This window comes from Schistocerca piceifrons, chromosome 6 (genome assembly GCF_021461385.2).
Source record: "Schistocerca piceifrons isolate TAMUIC-IGC-003096 chromosome 6, iqSchPice1.1, whole genome shotgun sequence".
Lineage (NCBI taxonomy): Eukaryota > Metazoa > Arthropoda > Insecta > Orthoptera > Acrididae > Schistocerca > Schistocerca piceifrons.
The window spans coordinates 290,576,973-290,584,305 of record NC_060143.1 but is presented as its reverse complement, the minus strand read 5'-3'; the positions used below and the strand labels follow the sequence as shown (position 1 = coordinate 290,584,305).

The following is a 7,333-nucleotide window of genomic DNA, read 5'->3' as shown; positions in this document are numbered from 1 at the left end:
AACAGGAGGTAGCTGCACAAATAAGATCCCTAAAAAGAGGGAAAGCTCCAGGACCAGACGGCATTGTGGCTGAGGTGGTGCAATTCCTGGCACCCCATTTAGTCGCGCCGTTGACCCACCTATTCAACGAATGTCTAAGACAAAGAAGGTTTCCCAAGAGGTGGAAAACCGCGAAGGTGATAATTAAAAAAGGACCGGAGAAAGATCCAACCGAAGCTAAATCTCACAGGCCAATCTGCGTATTGGACCTATTCGGGAAGCTCCTAGAGAAACTGCTGGCTGACAGATTGACGGCCCACCGGGTACTGTGGGGGATGAGCAGCAGGCAGTTCGGCTTCAGGCCGGGGCGGTCGGCATCTGATGCCACGGCTCTGGCGGCTTTGGTCTGTGGCTCGACCCTGCATAAGTACGTCGTCGGCATCATGGTGGATATTAGTGGCGCCTTTGACAACCTGTGGTGGCCTTCGTTCTTCTCCTGCTTACGGGAGAAAGAGTGTCCAGGGCCGCTTTATGGATGTCTGAGGAGCTATTGTGAAGACAGGGAGGTTTGGCTATCATCCCCTAGCGGGAGAATTGGAAAGGTAATCACAAAGGGATGTCCCCAAGGCTCTGTTCTGGGGCCCCTGTTCTGGGATATCCACATGGAACCACTACTGGACGAACTGCAACAAAGTGAGGAAGTGCTAGAGGTGATAGCCTACGCAGACGACCTCCTCCTGCTGGTCGGCGGTCGTAGCCGAGAGGACATCGAGCCAAAGATCGAAAGGGCCATTGAAAAACTGCACCAATGGTGCCTTAAAACGAAGATGAAAATATCTCCTACCAAATCCACATACTTACTGCTAAAAGGTCAGCTTGTCAGGAATCCCACGGTCAGAATTGAAGGCTCAACAGTTCTTTGGCGACGAGAGGCGCGATATCTGGGAGTTATAATTGACGAGAGATGGAACTTTGGAAAACACATAGAAGCCGTGACTCAGAGAGCCCTCCAGCTACGAAATAATCTCATTTCCATTGGACATAAACGATTTCATCTCCCCCCTCATCTCATCAGACTCTATCACAATAGCATCTTGACTTCAGTAGTGGGTTACGGCTCGGGAGCCTGGGCGCACAGGCTCACGCGGGTCTTGCCCGCCATGATAGTGAGAAGAGTCCAAAGGAATATGATTCTAAGATCAGTAGGGGCCTACAGGACATCACCAGGGGGAGCCCTGTTAGTCATAATGGGGCTCTGCCCGTTGGACATCAAAATACGTGAACAAGCGGCATGGTATTGGGCCAAAAAGGGGGATGGGGAAAAAAAAAACATATCATGGGTGTGAGAGTAGAGGATGAAAGGGGAATAAGAAACAGAGGGGAGGAATTGTGGCAGAGGATTTGGGAGGAAGATGAAATGGGGAGAAGAACATTTCAGTTTCTACCTGATGTTTAAGAACGCGGGACCATGAAATATTTTGAACCCACACAAGGACTCATCCACTTTCTCACTGGTCATGGACCCTATCCGACATATTTATGTCGGTCTGGGAAAAGGGCAACCCCCGAGTGTTACTGTGGCGTGGCAGAGGGAACTCCTGATCATGTGGTTTTCGAATGCCCTCTCTTCAATGACGTGGCAATGACACTCAGAGACAGACTTCCAAACCACGAGACATACAATCTTCTCAGACAAGAAGACACATTCCATACCTTGAACGCTCTGGCAGAAGAGGTATCACGAAAGGTCTTAATAGAATACCTGAGGGATCAAGAATAAAGACCGAACTCTTTAACCAACCGATTATGACCTGATCCCAATCCCATTCCGCCTGTGCATGGAATGGCCGACTTCCATTAGTTGGAATCCGCCACGTATGGGATTAGGGGGGTGGGATCAATCACACCGATTACGACAAGCGCCAACTATGACGTAGGTTAAGCTAGTAGTAGTAGGACGTACACTCCTGGAAATTGAAATAAGAACACCGCGAATTCATTTTCCCAGGAAGGGGAAACTTTATTGACAAATTCCTGGGGTCAGATATATCACATGATCACACTGACAGAACCACAGGCACATAGACACAGGCAACAGAGAATGCACAATGTCGGCACTAGTACAGTGTATATCCACCTTTCGCAGCAATGCAGGCTGCTATTCTCCCATGGAGACGATCGTAGAGATGCTGGATGTAGTCCTGTGGAACGGCTTGCCATGCCATTTCCACCTGGCGCCTCAGTTGGACCAGCGTTCGTGCTGGACGTGCAGATCGCGTGAGACGACGCTTCATCCAGTCCCAAACATGCTCAATGGGGGACAGATCCAGAGATCTTGCTGGCCAGGGTAGTTGACTTACACCTTCTAGAGCACGTTGGGTGGCACGGGATACATGCGGACGTGCATTGTCCTGTTGGAACAGCAAGTTCCCTTGCCGGTCTAGGAATGGTAGAACGATGGGTTCGATGACGGTTTGGATGTACCGTGCACTATTCAGTGTCCCCTCGACGATCACCAGTGGTGTACGGCCAGTGTAGGAGATCGCTCCCCACACCATGATGCTGGGTGGTGGCCCTGTGTGCCTCGGTCGTATGCAGTCCTGATTGTGGCGCTCACCTGCACGGCGCCAAACACGCATACGACCATCATTGGCACCAAGGCAGAAGCGACTCTCATCGCTGAAGACGACACGTCTCCATTCGTCCCTCCATTCACGCCTGTCGCGACACCACTGGAGGCGGGCTGCACGATGTTGGGGCGTGAGCGGAAGACGGCCTAACGGTGTGCGGGACCGTAGCCCAGCTTCATGGAGACGGTTGCGAATGGTCCTCGCCGATACCCCAGGAGCAACAGTGTCCCTAATTTGCTGGGACGTGGCGGTGCGGTCCCCTACGGCACTGCGTAGGATCCTACGGTCTTGGCGTGCATCCGTGCGTCGCTGTGGTCCGGTCCCAGGTCGACGGGCACCTGCACCTTCCGCCGACCACTGGCGACAACATCGATGTACTGTGGAGACCTCACGCCCCACGTGTTGAGCAATTCGGCGGTACGTCCACCTGGCCTCCCGCATGCCCACTATACGCCCTCGCTCAAAGTCCGTCAACTGCACATACGGTTCACGTCCACGCTGTCGCGGCATGCTACCAGTGTTAAAGACTGCGATGGAGCTCCGTATGCCACGGCAAACTGGCTGACACTGACGGTGGCGGTGCACAAATGCTGCGCAGCTAGCGCCATTCGACGGCCAACACCGCGGTTCCTGGTGTGTCCGCTGTGCCGTGCCTGTGATCATTGCTTGTACAGCCCTCTCACAGTGTCCGGAGCAAGTATGGTGGGTCTGACACACCGGTGTCAATGTGTTCTTTTTTCCATTTCCAGGAGTGTAGTTTAGAATACCAACATAGGAAACTGCAGCGATTACTAACCTTGGCCGGCCCGGTGCCAGGGGGCATGCTCCTCGGGGTTAGCTCGAGGAGCCTGGCCACTCCAAGTAGGTTTATATTTTACTGGCACGCCTGTGACGCTGCAGTTAGTAGTCATTTCTAGGTTAGAAGTAGGTAAAAACTAAACTGCACATTGTTGTTGTAGGAATCTAACACTACCTTAGGAACTTAATAGTAGCTCACTAACAACAAAACTGTAATCTAAGCTGCAAAAAACTTAGTCTTATGTAACAATTAATGGTCCACTAATCATGTTAGGAGTTGGGCCACATATGTATAATTATTATTGTAATATTGTTATGTCAATAAAGAACTTTATTTTTTTTAAAAGGAGGAAGGAGGGTCCCGACCAGAGATGGAAGGGACGCTTTTATTAGATCAAAACCAATCGGTCGGCTCGTCCGGTCCGTGTGCATTGGTGACTCTGAATAACTTTGGGCTGATCGCACGGTCCTCGTACCGGCGACGCATCTTTCAAAAGTCTGCGTTATCAACTGTCAATGGTAGGTTCTGCGCCTACCATGGTTGTAATGGGTAACGGGGAATCAGGGTTCAATTCCGGAGAGGGAGCCTGAGAAACGGCTACCACATCCAAGGAAGGCAGCAGGCGCGCAAATTACCCACTCCCGGCACGGGGAGGTAGTGACGAAAAATAACGATACGGGACTCATCCGAGGCCCCGTAATCGGAATGAGTACACCTTAAATCCTTTAACGAGTATCTATTGGAGGGCAAGTCTGGTGCCAGCAGCCGCGGTAATTCCAGCTCCAATAGCGTATATTAAAGTTGTTGCGGTTGAAAAGCTCGTAGTTGGATTTGTGTCCCACGCTGTTGGTTCACCGCCCGTCGGTATTTAACTGGCATGTATCGTGGGACGTCCTGCCGGTGGGGCGAGCAGAAGGCGTGCGACCGCCTCGTGCGTGCTCGTGCGTCCCGAGGAGGACCCCGTTGAAATCCTACCAGGGTGCTCCTTATTGAGTGTCTCGGTGGGCCGGCACGTTTACTTTGAACAAATTAGAGTGCTTAAAGCAGGCAAGCCCGCCTGAATACTGTGTGCATGGAATAATGGAATAGGACCTAGGTTCTATTTTGTTGGTTTTCGGAACCCGAGGTAATGATTAATAGGGACAGGCGGGGGCATTCGTATTGCGACGTTAGAGGTGAAATTCTTTGATTGTCGCAAGACGAACAGAAGCGAAATCATTTGCCAAGTATGTTTTCATTAATCAAGAACGAAAGTTAGAGGTTCGAAGGCGATCAGATACCGCCCTAGTTCTAACCATAAAAGATGCCAGCCAGCTATCCGCCACAGTTCCTCCGATGACTCGGCGGGCAGCCTCTGGGAAACCAAAGCTTTTGGGTTCCGGGGGAAGTATGGTTGCAAAGCTGAAACTTAAAGGAATTGATGGAAGGGCACTGAATTGATCGACTCTAGCCTGCTAACTAGGCGCGTGACGTCCTTCGTGCTGTCAGCGATTACTTTTCTTCTTAGAGGGACAGGCGGCTTCTAGCCGCACGAGATTGAGCAATAACAGGTCTGTGATGCCCTTAGATGTTCTGGGCCGCACGCGCGCTACACTGAAGGAATCAGCGTGTCTTCCTAGGCCGAAAGGTCGGGGTAACCCGCTGAACCTCCTTCGTGCTAGGGATTGGGGCTTGCAATTGTTCCCCATGAACGAGGAATTCCCAGTAAGCGCGAGTCATAAGCTCGCGTTGATTACGTCCCTGGCCTTTGTACACACCGCCCGTCGCTACTACCGATTGAATGATTTAGTGAGGTCTTCGGACTGGTACGCGGCATTGACTCTGTCGTTGCCGATGCTACCGGAAAGATGACCAAACTTGATCATTTAGAGGAAGTAAAAGTCGTAACAAGGTTTCCGTAGGTGAACCTGCGGAAGGATCATTACCGACTAGACTGCATGTCTTTCGATGTGCGTGTCGTGTCGCGCAACACGCTACCTGTACGGCTCGCAGTAGCCGTGCGCCGCGTGCGGAACCACGCGTTCGTCTCAAAAGTAACGGAAATGTTGTGTGGTACGAGCGCTGAAGCGCTGGAGCGGGTGGCCTGTGGCACCTGGCGCCGGTTTTGAATGACTTTCACCCGAGTGCCTGTCCGCTCCGGTGTGGAGCCGTACGACGTCCATCGGCCGTGAGGCCGTTGGACACAGAACGCTGGAACAGGGGCCGTCACACGCCTGAGTCCCGCCTATGCAACTGTCTTGAAAGAGACAGTGGAAACTATGAAAAGATCACCCAGGACGGTGGATCACTCGGCTCGTGGGTCGATGAAGAACGCAGCAAATTGCGCGTCGACATGTGAACTGCAGGACACATGAACATCGACGTTTCGAACGCACATTGCGGTCCATGGATTCCGTTCCCGGGCCACGTCTGGCTGAGGTTCGGCTATGTATACTGAAGCGCGCGGCGTTTGCCCCGCTTCGCAGACCTGGGAGTGTCGTGGCCGCCTGTGGGGCCGGCTGCGTCTCCTTAAACGTGCGATGCGCGCCCGTCGCCTGGCGGTTCGCATACCGGTAGTTTCTCGGTAGCGTGCACAGCAGGCTGGCGGTGTGGCGTGCGACACCTCGTACAACGACCTCAGAGCAGGCGAGACTACCCGCTGAATTTAAGCATATTACTAAGCGGAGGAAAAGAAACTAACAAGGATTCCCCCAGTAGCGGCGAGCGAACAGGGAAGAGTCCAGCACCGAACCCCACAGGCTGCCGCCTGTCGTGGCATGTGGTTTTTGGGAGGGTCCACTACCCCGACGCCTCGCGCCGAGCCCAAGTCCAACTTGAATGAGGCCACGGCCCGTAGAGGTTGCCAGGCCCGTAGCGGCCGGTGCGAGCGTCGGCGGGACCTCTCCTTCGAGTCGGGTTGCTTGAGAGTGCAGCTCCAAGTGGGTGGTAAACTCCATCTGAGACTAAATATGACCACGAGACCGATAGCGAACAAGTACTGTGAGGGAAAGTTGAAAAGAACTTTGAAGAGAGAGTTCAAAAGTATGTGAAACCGTTCTGGGGTAAACGTGAGAAGTCCGAAAGGTCGAACGGGTGAGATTCACGCCCATCCGGCCACTGGCCTCCACCCTCGGCAGATGGGGCCGGCCGCCCGCGTGGAGCAATCCGCGGCGGGGTCGTGTCCGGTTGCCTTTCCACTCGCCGCGGGGTGAGGTCGTTCCGGTGTGCGGTGGGCCGCACCTCTCCCCTAGTAGGACGTCACGACACGCTGGGTGCCGGCCTACGGCCCGGGTGCGCAGCCTGTCCTTCCGCGGGCCTCGGTTCGCGTCTGTTGGGCAGAGCCCCGGTGTCCTGGCTGGCTGCCCGGCGGTATATCTGGAGGAGTCGATTCGCCCCTTTGGGCGCTCGGGCTCCCGGCAAGCGCGCGCGGTTCTTCCCGGATGACGGACCTACCTGGCAAGGCCCCAGACCCGCGCCGCTGTTGGCTCGGGATGCTCTCGGGCGGAATAATCGCTCCCATCAGTGGTGCTTCAGCTTTGGACAATTTCACGACCCGTCTTAAAACACGGACCAAGGAGTCTAACATGTGCGCGAGTCATTGGGCTGTACGAAACATAAAGGCGTAATGAAAGTGAAGGTCTCACCTTGCGCGGGCCGAGGGAGGATGGGGCTTCCCCGCCCTTCACAGGGCGGCGGCCTCCGCAGTTCCGGGGTGTCTCGTCCTCATTGCGAGGTGAGGCGCACCTAGAGCGTACACGTTGGGACCCGAAAGATGGTGAACTATGCCTGGCCAGGACGAAGTCAGGGGAGTGTGTGAGTATGTCTGAGGCTTACGGGCGCTAAACAGTGTGGTCATCAGCGCCCAAACGCATAAAAATAGGAACACATGCAGTGAAGGGACTAAGACGAACAACGACAAAGTCAGGGGAAACCCTGATGGAGGTCC

At 53.9% G+C, this 7,333-nt stretch overlaps 1 non-coding gene across 1 annotated transcript; it reads left to right on the top strand.

Annotated features, from left to right (window-relative positions):
* The first annotated feature begins 5,676 nt into the window (after window positions 1-5,676).
* Window positions 5,677-5,831, top strand: LOC124803752. The gene has a single exon (XR_007017248.1). It is a non-coding gene; the product is annotated as a 5.8S ribosomal RNA (ribosomal RNA).
* Window positions 5,832-7,333: the final 1,502 nt, after the last annotated feature.